Source organism: Ursus americanus, chromosome 30 (assembly GCF_024610735.1).
Source record: "Ursus americanus isolate L20-20 chromosome 30, mUrsAme1.1.p, whole genome shotgun sequence".
NCBI lineage: Eukaryota > Metazoa > Chordata > Mammalia > Carnivora > Ursidae > Ursus > Ursus americanus.
The window spans coordinates 5,363,090-5,377,492 of NC_142156.1; the positions used below are offsets into that span (position 1 = coordinate 5,363,090).

Here is a 14,403-nt window from a genome sequence, read left to right on the forward strand (position 1 = left end):
AAGAAGTGAAATCAGGGACTAACAGATATTTATACACCAATGTTTATAGCAGCACTATTCACAGTAGCCAGAAGGTAGAAACAATTTAAATGTCCATCAGTGGATGAATGTATAAACAAAATGTGGTATATACCGACAATGGAGTATTACTCAGCATTAAAAATGAGGAAGTTTTGGGATGATGAAAAAGTTCTAGAAATGGATAGTGGTGGTGATTGCACAACAGTGTGAATGTACTTAAGGTTATTCAGTTGTACACTTAAAATGGCTAAAATTGTAGCTATGTATATTTTACAACAGAAAAAAGAAAAGCAAAAACTTTAAATGTGTAGTTTGTTTTACTTCAGTTATACTTTAATAAAGTTAAAAAAAATCTTGGGGTGTTTGACCCAAAAAATAACCTGTGATGATTTTATTTAAAGATGATGAAATAACAAACTGCATAGCTTTGAAAGTCAGTTAGTCCTACAAAGTAATATCTTATGATAGGGTCAGGCCTGTGGAACAGACACAAGCAGTGGATATATTTTAACTTTACAAAAGCTTCTAATTATCTTTGGTGGCATTTTTGTCTATAGGGACTGAAAATGTCTTATTGCTAAATGGTACAAAGTGGATTGGAGGTTTATATTCATTGTTACTGGCGGGTTGCTATCAGATAGGAGACAACAGATGGTTTTATAAAGAGGTTAGGATTGTGTTCTCTACTATATAATGTTCTTGAGAGTGATACAGATGATGAAATGGGGAGTATCCTCATTAACTTCACAGATGACTTGTCAGCCACTTGGAGGATGGAATTAGAGTTCAGAACTATCTTGTCAAGGGAGAAGAGGTTGTAAAGAATAAAGATACTTAGGAACAAGTGTAGTATTCTCAAGATGGTGGGTCATAAAACACTGATGAAAATCTTTAGTTTTGTGGGAAAATGAAACTTAATAAAGCCAGTGCTTTTTTTTGAAAAATATTATAGCACATGTAGTATAAAAGAAACATATTCTCAATATATAAGGGCTACTTACTTGGGTTCACTTTGTGAGGAATATAGTTAGCATCAAATTTTACTATATTAACAAACTTATTTAATGAATATTAATGAATGGCATCAATGTTTATAATGTAAACTGTGGAGCGAGAATGCTTGGGTTTGAATTCTGGCTTCTTAACTGGTATAATCTTGGGAAAATTACTTTTCTGTATGTCTGTTTTTTTTCAACTGTGTGTGTGTGTGTGTGTGTGTGTGTGTGTGTGTGTGTGTGTGTGTGTTTAAGGGAGGGAGGGGCAGAGGGACAGGGAGAGAGAGAACCTTAAGCAGGCTCCATGCTTAGCATGAGCCCCAAGTGGCGCTTGATCTCATGACCCTGAGATCATGACTTGAGCCAAAATCAAGAGTCAGATGCTTAACTGACTTAGCTGCCCAGGCGCCTCTCAACTGTTTTTCAAACTATAAGGGTTGCTACCTTACTGAATTATTGTGGGGTTAATTGAGTTAATACATACTTTTAAAACTGTGCTGGGCATATAGAGGCATGCTCAATAAAATTAGCTGCTTGAAACACCCCCCCTTTTTAAAAAGATTTTATTTATTTATTTATTTATTTATTTATTTGAGAGACAGACAGACAGACTCCCCGCTGAGCAGGAAGCCTGACGCGGGGTTCGATTCCAGAACCCAAAGATCATAACCTGATCTGAAGGCAGATGCTTAACCGACTGAGCCACCCAGGCACCCCTGCTTAAAGACATCCTTAACAGTTGGTCTCAGTTGGCCCATTAGTATGAGGTTATACTTGTATTGATAATGTTTTCTCTCTCTGTTCTTGCTGTCACTGTAAAAACAAAAATGAAAACCAACATTATTTAAAAAAAAAATGGCCTTGTTTTTTCTAAGTACCATGCCCAATATTATTTTTTTTTATGTTTTTTTTATTATGTTAGTCACCATACAGTACATCCCTGGTTTTTGATGTAAAGTTCGATGATTCATTAGTTGCGTATAACACCCAGTGCACCATGCAATACGTGCCCTCCTTACTACCCATCACCAGCCTATCCCATTCCCCCACCCCCCTCCCCTCTGAGGCCCTCAGTTTGTTTCTCATAGTCCATAGTCTCTCATACTTCATTCCCCCTTTTGATTACCCCCCCTTCTTTATCCCTTTCTTCCCCTACCGATCTTCCTAGTTCTTATGTTCCACAGATGAGAATCATATGATAATTGTCTTTCTCTGCTTGACTTATTTCACTTAGCATTATCTCCTCCAGTGCCGTCCATGTTGTAGCAAATGTTGAGAACTCGTTCTTTCTGATAGCTGAGTAATATTCCATTGTATATATGGACCACAACTTCTTAATCCAGTCATCTGTTGAAGGGCATCTTGGCTCCTTCCACGATTTAGCTATTGTGGACAACGCTGCTATGAACATTGGGGTGCATATGGCCCTTCTCTTCACTCCGTCTGTCTCTTTGGGGTAAATACCCAGTAGTGCAATGGCTGGGTCATAGGGTAGCTCAATTTTTAACTTTTTAAGGGACCTCCACACTGTTTTCCAGAGTGCATGCCCAATATTATTATCATTGCTTTCTGGTACTGTAGAGTTAGCTATTCATGTGGATGCAGTACATTCACGTTCTTTGCCAGTTATCAGAAATTGTTAAATATATACAACTGAAAAATTATCTTGGTTTCAAGTTGGAAGAAACTGTGTAGTCTCACCAGTTTGTGAACCTGTCTGCTCTTCCTTTGTTATTTCAGGAAAAGTTGAGAAAAGGACAGAGAAGGAATTCAGATTTCAGGGGAGAAGCAAAATTACTACACAAAGAATGGAACGTAAAAAGGATTTTCTAGGAATGGCTTGATCATAAGAACTCCTGCTTTTATATGATTGCCTCAAAGAAGTCAAAGAGGATTAAAACCAAGTCCCTCTTGCTGTCACTTTTATATTCCATATCATTGCCTTGAAGCAGTGTTTTTTATCTTTACAAAAACCACTGTCACTTTATACAAAAGCAGCATTTTTTTTTTTCAAAAGTGGCATTTTTATTAATACTAGTTCAGGACTGATATTGCAGCTGTTACCAAGTTCCTAGTCACTTCAAGAAGTCTTTATGTGTTAGTCGAATGACATTATACCATTAATTATGATCACGTATCACCTATTTTTAGCTTAGTTTTGGAACATGAAAGTAGGAAGCACTTTATTTTCCCATAATTGATGAGAATTATCACCTATAGCTATTTTTAATTGCTTATGAGAGAAGTTTTTATGATCTATCCCAAAACCCTAAAGAGAGAGAAATTTTATTTCATTGACTAATCAAAACATTTTGAGTAGCTCTTGAGGGAACTTGCAGACTATGTGTCTTGAGAGAGAGAGAGAGAGAGAGAGGAGAGAGGGAGGGAGAGAGATTTGGAGGAGGGGGAAAAGTGGAATTTGATAAAAGAGGATAAATGCTAAATCATGTGTACCTGCAAAAATGCAGTAAAAGTTTAGTGGCCTAAAATACTAGAAGAGCTCTGTTGATCTGGTTGGTAGAAAAAAGACCAGTCTGTATATAGGAAACAACATAAACAATGGCAAGAAATTTGGAATGAACATAGAATGTCCTAGAGGGGAAGAGTAAGATCCTCATTTGAGGCAGACCTGGTTGTTTGAGAGGGAAGGGCCTCATTTTGGGTTGACAAACAGAATGATAGTGTCCTGAGAGTTCATTGATAATGTGTGGAGAATAGTGGTTAATGTTGCTTGGCTCATTCATAAGTCTCAAATGGCTACTAGAATTTTTGCTTCAGCAAAATCACATACTGCTTTTTAATTGTGGACTTCGAAGGTTTATAATGCATATTGGAAACTTATAAATCAGTTATAAGGGCTTATTCTATATGAAGACATGTAGAACTGTTGCATTTATGATAAGAACTAGAATATAGAGGTTTTAAATGGACATGGGTGTGCTTCAGACATTTATTTAATGGGTAGGTAAATAGAAGTCTATGGTTAATTTCTTGTATTTACCTAAGTTATTTTTTTTAATTCAAAAAGTAGTTATTGATTGTGTTTCTTGTTCTTGTCAGAATTAGTGTTCATTTGATTTGAAGGTACTAGCGCAAGTAACTCTTCTAACGTTATCTCCGTTTTACAGATGAGGAAACTTCGTGAACTTCCCAAACTGATACAAGTAAGTTTAGAGTCAAAATTCACATCCGAAACAGCCTGATTCCAGAACCTGTGATCTTACCTAATAAGCTATATTGTAGTGCCTCTCATTAACGCATAGTGTAAGGCCCTTGAGTTTCATTGTTGAATAGGAAAATGACCTTTCATAAGAAATCATAATCTGTCTAGTAGAACAGATAGAAATGTAAATAATCATAATGACATTTAGTATTATAAAATAGAGCTATATTGAAAGTGCACATGAACTCTGCAGGGAAGCTTTCACAGTGAACGCTTTGTTTTCAAGAAAGAATTGAAGGATTCATAGTATTTCACCAAATAGACAAAGCAGTATGAGCAAATCAGGTAGAGGTAATAGCAATGACAAAAGCTCATGCATGGAAAATTTAAAAGCAGCTTCAAGTTGTTCATTCTGGATATAAATGTCATAGGGCATATTTTTTATATAGGGATGTTTTAGTGAAACTTCTGTTGTTTGGATTGGATATGTCAGGTGATGTTAAAAGAGGAACTGACCAGGACCAGTTCTTTTGTAACTTCAGTTATAACTGGTTATTTTGTTTCTTAGGTAATTAAGGTCTACATAAATTTAATTCAACAAATGTTTGCAAATCAGTTAACGAGAACAAATGGTGGTGATACTGGTGTCATGGAAAGGAAAGATGGAAATAGAGCATTTCAAGGAAAGCAGTAGGAGTTGGCATCAGATTTTGTTACTGAAAATAGATCGTTGCTAGCCTTGAAGTCCTAGGCCTACCAAGATTTCCAGTGGAATATTAAGAAAGAAGGAATGGTGGGGGGAGGGGATGGAGGCTGATGATGGATTTTTGTTAAGTGTATGTAGAGTTAGGATATGTGCTACAGTGACAGTCCAGAGGAGACCCCGTACCCTATGGTACTGTGCTAGTAATAGCAGCTGGGGTTGGGGAATGTGCCAAAACTATCTGGTGGTAGCAGAAACCTTAGAGGTTTATCTTTTGTGTGGAGGAAGGACTAGACACTGTTGCATGTAGCCCTGGTCAGGTCTGCTTGTGAATGGTTTCAGACCTTTAATGGATTGAAAAGTTAAGTCTTACGAAGAAAAATGAGAGAATAAAGCAGCTTGAAGAAAGATAGTTGTGTAATAGTTTCTATAGATGATCTGTAATAGCATATAGTGCAGTATCACCTAGACCTCATTAATATATTACCTACATGATTTTTTTTTAGTATCTGTATACTAAATAGGAATGCATCTTAAAATCAGTAGCATGTTATAATTGAATTGGAGTTTTTTTCTTTCTTAGTGGTGTGTAAATTTAATAGTGTGCTTTGAATTTGATGGCATCTGAGTCCATGAAATGCAGAATGTTTTTTTCAGTGTTCATTATCATAAATACAGTTGGGTGGTTTTTTTTTTTTTTTTAAGGTATTCGTATTCCTTTTAAGATATTGCTAATGGTCTGTTTACCACGCCATGGAAACACTGGTAAATCGAAAATATAACTATATGCTGTAGAATGTAGGGTTTGGGTTAAATATTAAGGATGTAAATCAACAGAAAAGAAAAAGGGTAAGCTCTTTCTAAGGTCTTCTGTTTCTTTTCATGTTAGCATATGTAAGTGTCCTGATTGAAAACAGTAGTACACAATGTGTTGTTCAGTCATAGGCCTGCTGTTGTTTACCAGAGAACTGTATAAACAAATTATTCTTTCTGCCTCTTTGAGGCATTAGTTCTCTGACAAACTAGTTTCAGGTTGAAAAATGCAAGAAACTTACGAGTGGTGCTGATTGACATTGGAGGTGTGATGTTATTCTTAACAGTTATGTCCACATGCTTATTGGAAACTTGAGAATTTGAATTATTTGTGTGGATTGTTTTTTTCATGTTGAATTGAATAGTACTTAAGTTTGTGATGTATAAACAATATACTTGGAATACTCCATAATTTGTGCAGAATAGGTTTAGATTAGGTTGTATGTTTGAGAAGTTTTTCATCTTGTTTTAGAGAATATTTTATCAATATTTTAATATGTTTAGTATGAATAGAAGTAATTTAAGCCAGTATGCTCTTTTATTACCCCTTGCTCCCCATTAATGGGTTAAGCAAAATGATAATTTAAGAATTTTTTTAAATTCGAAATTTGTTTTTTGTCTTCATTATGAACCCATGACTTGAGTTTTTGGAGTGGTTATTTTAAGTGTAGTTACTGAAAAACAAAAAGGGAGAAATCCCTTTTGCTTAAGAGCTTATTTCTTATTAGCCCTGATTTAACGTAGTACTTTCGCCCTCCTTTTCTTTAAAGCATTTTGATGAATTCTACTTTTTGACTTTAGCTGGAAGTTTTTTTCTTCCTTTATATATTGGAATGGCAGTCACATGTTGCTATCTGTTTACATGAGATAAAAGTTACTAGTTTAAAAGGAGGGTGGATCTTTTTCTGGGGTTCTGTTGAGTTGGATGGTCTTAAAATGATGGTCTTAAGAAGATGGTGTTCTGGTCAGGACAGTTTCTGGTCTTTTGGCTATTTAGTAATTGAGAACTGCTTCGAAAGAGTAGGTATTTGAGCTCCCCATTTTAAACAGAGCCTGCGTTGTAGTGTGTGGTTACTGGAGGTTATTTGGGTTTTTATTGGCTTGCTTTCAAAAATATGAGTAGCCCCCTACCTAATTGCCAGAATATTAATTTTAACTATGCCAGTAGAAGAGTGGATTCTTTTCATTGCACATAGCCTCTATAACGTGAATTTTGTCTCTCTTCTCTTGGGTGTACCTATTGGCTTGCTGGAGTAAGACAGTTTTTAATTGTGAATACAGCAGCTAAAAATTCAAATCTGTTTCTTCATTAAGTTGTATGCCTAAAAGATGGATTTGCATTTTCATTCAGCTTTCTGATCCTTATGCATTTTTTAAAAAAGATTTTCTTTCTTTATTAGAGAGTGCGTGAGCTAGAGAGCACATGAATGAGCAGGGGGGAGGTGCAGAGGGAGAGGGAAAAGCAGACTCCCCACTGAGCAGGGAGCCCACCGCAGGGCAGGGCTGTATCCCAGAACCCTGAGTTCATGACCTGAGCCCAAAGCAGATGCTTAACTGACTGAGCCCTCCAGGTGCCCCTTGCTCCTTGTCTATTTTGATGCTCGTTACTCTGCATAAAACTGAGTGGAGAGAACCACAACTTTGGACAGTCTGTTTACAGACTGGGAGAGGAACATTAACATTCCTAATATATTATCAATATACTAATAAGCAATATGCAGATTAGCTGGGTTTGGGATACTGATAGGTATTTTCTTGAAGAGTGTAGTTTACTTATATATCCCCAAATTGGCATTAAACATCTCGAGTACTTAGGCAAAACAGGAAAATCATGCTCATTTATACATGGGCACACTGTTGTGTTCCCATGGTAAACTGACCTTCAAATTAAGTTGTCTTTCTAGAAAAGAAACCTCTTATGCAACTGTGAGTGGGGAGGGTTGGTGTTTTATGAAAAGGGTGAAATTTGGAGATTCTGTTTTGTTCATTTAGGGCAGGGTCCTGAAGCAAAGCATATTAGAATAAGCTGGGTAATTCTGCAGGTTTCAAAATGACATTGGTGTGTTGAATTTTGCCTAGTTTTTTAGTTGCCTTTTTTTTTTTTTATTGCATTTTTGGTTTTTGCTACCTGTCTCATTTGATTAGTTTTCTTTTTCTATTGAGTACCTAAGCAATAGGAATTCATAATTTAAGCTTTTAAAAACTTTTTGAGACCCTATTGTAAAACTACTTCTCTTCATAGAGATTAGTCATTTCGGTGTTTTGTCCCAAAAAATGCAGTTAAAATTTTATTCTTTGGACAGTAGGAAGCAGGGACAGAGTCTGCAATCTCATGTTAAGAGATAATCATATAATACGTTAAGGGAGAAAATTATAATTAAGAAAATTTAAATGTCTATGAGGAGCTATAGGTCAGAAATCAGGAATATTTTTCTTTCTTTTAAATAGAACACTGATCTATGCAATGGCAGTGAGAACTCTGATTTGGGGCAAGATAGGGGAGAAGAAAGGAGAGGTGCAGGGGGAAACAAAGTTAACTTCCTTCCTCTTTATCAGAGGTTAATTGGGAGCAAGCAGGACATTAATATGAGTGTGCAGGAATTTGCCTTATGTTAAATTCTCAAAGGTAGACCTCAGAACTAGTCAAAAAAACAAAAGTCAGGAAACATTTTTCCGACATGGCGGCTAGTCTTTCTGATCTTTCCATAGTGATTATAAATATTGAACTACCTCTGGCACTTAGATAAAATGATCTGTTTGGCTTTAAAAATACAGTTAATTTCTAGTGATTTGAATGCCTAGATTTTCTATCCTCTTAACATCCAGGACTTAAGTATGTCTTCTGTTTTCTGTTAAATTGTAAGGGTTTTTTCTTTCTTGGGAGATAGGGAATGTTTCATTTAAGATGATGAACTTAAATGCTGCCTTATAAAATTAAATTCTTAATTTCAGTAGTAATATGCTGCCTGCCATGTGATTTCTCATGGAGGACATGGAGTCAGAAAATTACATTACTAATTACACATTAGAAATTCCTTTACAATCCTATTAATAATTTAATATATCCGAGTGGTATGAAGTGAATGTGTTGCTATAGAAGTGATTATAAAGAGTAAGTCAGAACACTAAAAGATCTTTGCATTCTTAAAATCATTTAATTTTTACCCTTTTTAGAAGAAGTGTTTTTGTTTTTTAAGATATATTTATTTTAGAGATAGAGCACCATACACATGAGTTTGGGGTGGGGCAGAGGGAGCAACCCTCAAGCAGACTCCCACTGAGCAGCGAGCCAAAGTGGGGTTCCATCTCCCGACTCATGAGATCATGACCTGAGCCGAAACCAAGAGTTGGTTGCTCAACCGACTGAGCCACCCAGGCGCTGGCTGTGATCCGTGGTTTTAATCTTTTTCTGGTCACCATCAGAAAATATCTTCACCAAGACATCACGTAGGATTTATGCTCCCCCTCCTCCTTTCCTATCCTGTTGTATAAGGATTAAGTTTAAAAGGAAGATACTTGTACATTAAATGATTTTAAAAGGTACAAATCAAGGGCGCCTGGGTGGCTCAGTCAGTTGGGCATCTGCCTTTGGCTCAGGTCATAATCTGGGGTGTTGGGATCGAGCCCTGCATGGGAATCCCTGCTCAGCGGGGAGTCTGCGTCTCCCTCTGCCTGCGCCCCCCCCCCCCGCCGACTTTTGCTCTCCCTCTCCCTCCCACCCAAATAAATAAATAAAATCTTTTAAAAAATAAAGGTACAAATCAAGTTTGCTAAGATTGGTGATCACAGTTAATCTTTTTTGAGAACATGGTTGGGGCTTCCTTTTGCTTACTTGACATGGGAAAAGCAATAACATTCATCTGAAGTGCAGCTGGACTTTGATGTCTAAAAATGCTAGAGCATAATTAATTTGCTTTTGATTTCTCACATTTGGGGTCCGCTTTTGGAAAAGCAGCTGTCAGTGTTTCAGCCACTTAAATGATAGCAATGATTTTAAGTATTGATCACTAACCCAACTGTTTGAAATTCAGTGTTATTACAGAGTCTCCTTCGTGGAGTATATTCAGAACTTATCCCACCTTTAATCCCTCCCATCCCCATATACATACATACATATACATACATATGTACTCACTCTGTACCACTAGTGTAGTCACAGATTATACAAGATTGACCTTCGGTGGTTATCTGTTGAAACAGAGCTTTTTTGTTGTTGTTATTTTGAGCATTATCTTAACTGTTGCTGGTTCAAGAGACTTATTACCAGTGAAAGGCTCTTTGATACAGAAATGTGATAACATGGGGCGCCTGGGTGGCACAGCAGTTAAGCGTCTGCCTTCGGCTCAGGGCGTGATCCCGGCATTATGGGATCGAGCCCCACATCAGGCTCCTCTGCTATGAGCCTGCTTTTTCCTCTCCCACTCCCCCTGCTTGTGTTCCCTCTCTCGCTGGCTGTCCCTATCTCTGTCGAATAAATAAATAAAATCTTTAAAAAAAAAAAAAAAAGAAATGTGATAACATGGAGTTTAAGGGACAGTTTCTGGCAACTTTCTGGGTTTTTGTTTTTCAAGGAGAAGATGGTTGGTTTTTGGTTAGGAAATGATAATATTTTAGCTGCTTATCTGTGCTCTACAGCTGGTAGAGGAATGCACACGGATCATGAATTTGCATCTGGATCCCTCAAAACTCACCGACATTACTTAGTGTTTCCAGAAGAGGTAGAAAAGACATGCAGAGTTGGTCCCTGTCTGTCTCTCATCATCTTGTTTAGAGATTTCACTGAACGAGGTCACTGACTCGATTTTATATTTACTTTTCTTTTTATCTTTTTCAAAGCATGGACCTAATAGGTAGGGGAGAAGAGTCACACTGAGGGCATTCGGCCATGTGAGAATATTACAGTTGACACAAGAATTGCAGCTCCCCTAAGGATAGGAAGTTTGTTTTGTATCATCCCCAGTGCCGAGAATTGTCCCTACCACTTCCAGATATTTGTCAAATAAATGAACCTCCACAGTGAACTTACCATGATGGGTGAATGCAGTCATGCTTTTTGAACTCTGTTTTTATTTTTATTTATGGTTGACTTCAACAGCAAAGGTTTTAGAAAACCTGAGGTTTATTTTATTTTATTTTATTTTATTTTAGTTTAGTTTAGTTTAGTTTAGTTTATTCAAGGAATAAAACCAAGCCATAGTAGTTTTACTCAACTGATAAATGCTGGTGATTAAATCATCTCCCCACTATGGAATAATCCTGCCCAGCATGCCACGGAGTCCTAATTTGGGAAGGTCGTATCATCCATCAGATATCTGAAAAGTTACTAGGTATAAATGAGGAAGCATGCAGAAACTGTAAAAACTTGCCTAAGTAGTGGCAGTTGGAAAGCCACTTAAAATTTAACATCTCCGAGTTATTTTATATTGCCTCCATACTCAAATTTTGCTGTGAATCTTTCTAAATATGCAGTGCATGTGCAAGAAAAGGCATTTCTTTCACATACAGTGAAAATAAAAGATTCCTTTAAAATTATTTAGTGTTGCCTTCTTAAAGTTTTGAAGTCTTAATTACCCTGCATTTGAAAGTGAGACAGGATTATGTAAAACAGCCCATTGTTTTTTTTAAAGTTAAAATGTACACTAGCCAAAAAAAAGTGCTTCTTTAGCCACCTTGCCTACCCTCCCCCACCCAGCATTTTAAGATGCCTGGCCTGAGTCTCTTAGTTTTCCTCATGAATTGATTCAGTCTGATTAGTTTTTGTAGTTTGAATTCTTTTATTATATAAATGGCCCAAATTGGTGTGCCTCTTTGCCCTGTTGAAGCCGATATTGTCCGTCCTTCCTTCCTTCCTTCCTTCCTTCCTTCCTTCCGTCCTTCCTTCCTTCCTTCCTTCCTTCCTTCCTTCCTTCCTTCCTTCCCCCTTTAAAAAAAAAAGATTTTATTTATTTATTTGAGCGAGAGGGAGCAGGGGGAGGGACAGAAGGAGAGAGAGAGGGATAAGCAGACCCCCTGCTGAGCAGGGAGCCGGATGCGGGTTCGATCCCTGGACCCCGGGATCATGACCTGAGCCGAAGGCAGATGCTTAACCGACTGAGCCATCCAGGTGCCCTGATGTGGTACTTCTTTAAATATATTCAGTTTATATTCAGGGTTATCCAAACCTAACTGTTCTAACTCTGTGAGGTATGTGTATACATGACTATATCATGGGACACCTGCTGCCATCATTGGCAGGTAGCTTATGGCACCAGAGAGCTTCTTTCAGATTCACCTCTGCATGGCCTTTATCTGGCAAATAGTCCTAAGAGGCGTGGGCAGTTTTTTTGTTGTTGTTGGCAGTGTTTCACAGTGACATACTTGTTCCCAACCAAGTAGTTGTTTGATTGTGGTTATTGGGAAGAAGAGTCATTGCCAGCATTGAAGCAGACCTGCCTGAACCTTTTTGTTGAAACTGCCTGTTGTTTGGTCCATCTCTTGAAACTTTACACCCTGTGGAAACTTACACAAACATTTCTGTATTGACGGACTTCTCATATGTTTGACAGAATAAGTTATCAAGTAATTTAAAACAAGTCAAATGATTTTTATAGTAGATACAGTGATTTCCTAAATTACATTTAGCACCTTGAATTAAATTAATTCATTATTACCCCTAGACTTGACCTGTCTCTTGAATTTAATCCCCCACCTGCTGGATATACATCTACTTGACACTTCTTCCTTGGAACTACCTTTCATTTCTTTCTTTTTTTTTTTTCTTAAGTTTATTTTTAAATAATCTCTATACCCAGTGTGGGGCTCAAACTCATGACCCCGGGATCAAGAGTTGCCTGTTCTTCTGATCAGCTGAGCCAGCTAGGCATCCCACCTTTCATTTTGTAATGATACTTTTTTCCTCTCACCGCAGGCCTTAACATTTTGGAGTTAATCTTTGGCAACTTGCTCTGCCTCTTTTTTCCCCATTTCTAATCAATTACTAAGCTCAGGAAAATTAATGCTTTTACTCACTTTGATGTCTTCCTTTGCATTTTCGCTACAGTTGAGATATTAGGCTGTTAGCAGTTCATATCTGAGCTACTAGTCTACGGACATCCTAAGTCAGTTTCCCCCTCCAGACTATTCTACTTGCTGCTTGTTACTGCCTAACACCACCACTTTTGTGTTACTATTTTCCTACTTACACAGCTCTTGATTTCATGCCATTAAATTAAATCTGACTCCTTAGCCTGGCATTTAAGGCCCACAGTTGTGTCCTGCCTTTCTAGTCTTCTCTTCTTGAACTCTCTCTCGATATTCTGACCTCTGTTTCTCAAAAATGTTATGTTTTCTTCCTATTGTGATATTAATAGCCATTCTCTCTTGAATTATCCCTGTACTTTTTTTCTCTTTTTTTTTTTAGATCCCATCCAGTCTGTAACCCAGTTGAAATTCTTCATCTGCTGTGAAGTCTCCCTACACTGTCCCTCCGCTGAATTCTGAGAACATGCATGTCATTGGACAGTTAACCTTGTAGTACTCTGACACTTGCTGAGTTACAATCAGCTATGTTTCATCGCTTTTTGTTTGTAATACTTTTTAAGTGAAATGTGTCTTCACATACATTATTTAATCTGTTTTGTTTTAAGTCAAAGACAAAGAGACCAAGCATCTTTTCTTTTTAACAAATGATTCTTTATTATCCTAAAGTAAAAATCATAGATAGTGGACGCCTGGGTGGCTCAGTTGGTTAAGTGTCTGCCTTTGGCTCAGGTCATGATCCCAGGGTCCTGGCATCAAGTCCTGCATTAGGCGCCTTTCTTCTCCCTCTGCCTTTTCCCTCTCCTCTCTCTATCTCTCTTAAATAAATAAATAAAATCTTAAAAAAATCATAGTATAATGTACCTACTGATATAACTTAAAAGGAAAAATTATAATATGTATTTTAGTATTCAAGTGCTTATCAAAAATTACACTCTAGTAAGAAAAGGTCCTGCAGATTTACAGACTTCCAACTTTTCTTCTGTATTGTGTTGTACCTTTTAAAACAATAAGACTAAACTTGATACTTAGTATGGTTTGTACCTCAAGTTGTAAATTATGAATAGCTTTATTTCCCATATAGTATGTGGTTAATATGGCCTCTAAGTTACAAAATTTAAAAGTTACGGGAGACAAAAAATTCTACTTGTAAAATGGTTAAAACACTTTATTATTGCATATTTAGCCTCTCTTTTATGGTACTTGCTCAGTTAAAAATTTTTTTCTGGAAGTTATGGATGTAATGTGCTATGTTGACTGATTCCTTAATTTTAGGATTTTAATATTTTATACAGTTTTATTTATGTGACTTCATGTCATGTATCAGCCCAAAAGAATGAGTTGTCTGCACATACTGAGAGAAATCATTACAAAGGCCTCAGCTCATAGGGGCACCTGGGTGGCTTAGTCGGTGCTCAGCGGGGAGTCTGCTTGAGATTCTCCCTCTCTCTCTCCCTCTGCCCTTCCCCCTGCTTGCTCATGCTCTTTCTCTCTCTCTCTCAAATAAATCTTAAAAAAAAAAAAAAATCAATTAGGTCTTTTATCTCTGTGAAGGTCAGATTGTTGCCTCGTTGTGACAAGAATTATTTGTGTTTAGATCATACTCCTTCTGCCCTGAATTTTTTCTTACACATAAAAGATTCCTTGGTAGAAGCCAGTTCTGTGTACGAAACACCTTACATTACCAACTC

At 37.1% G+C, this 14,403-nt stretch overlaps 1 protein-coding gene across 16 annotated transcripts in view; it reads left to right on the top strand.

The window, feature by feature from the left end:
* The window catches only part of MTMR3 (myotubularin related protein 3), a 137,781-nt gene that overhangs the window by 65,831 nt on the left and 57,547 nt on the right, over window positions 1–14,403 (top strand). For 3 of the 16 annotated variants that reach the window (XM_087857210.1, XM_045791313.2, XM_087857211.1), the window contains one exon: window positions 4,145–4,180. The exons of the other annotated variants lie outside the window; for them this stretch is intronic. The gene's annotated coding sequence lies outside the window, so the exon portion shown is untranslated. The remainder of the gene's footprint in view (window positions 1–4,144; window positions 4,181–14,403) is intronic. 16 annotated transcript variants of the gene reach the window in all.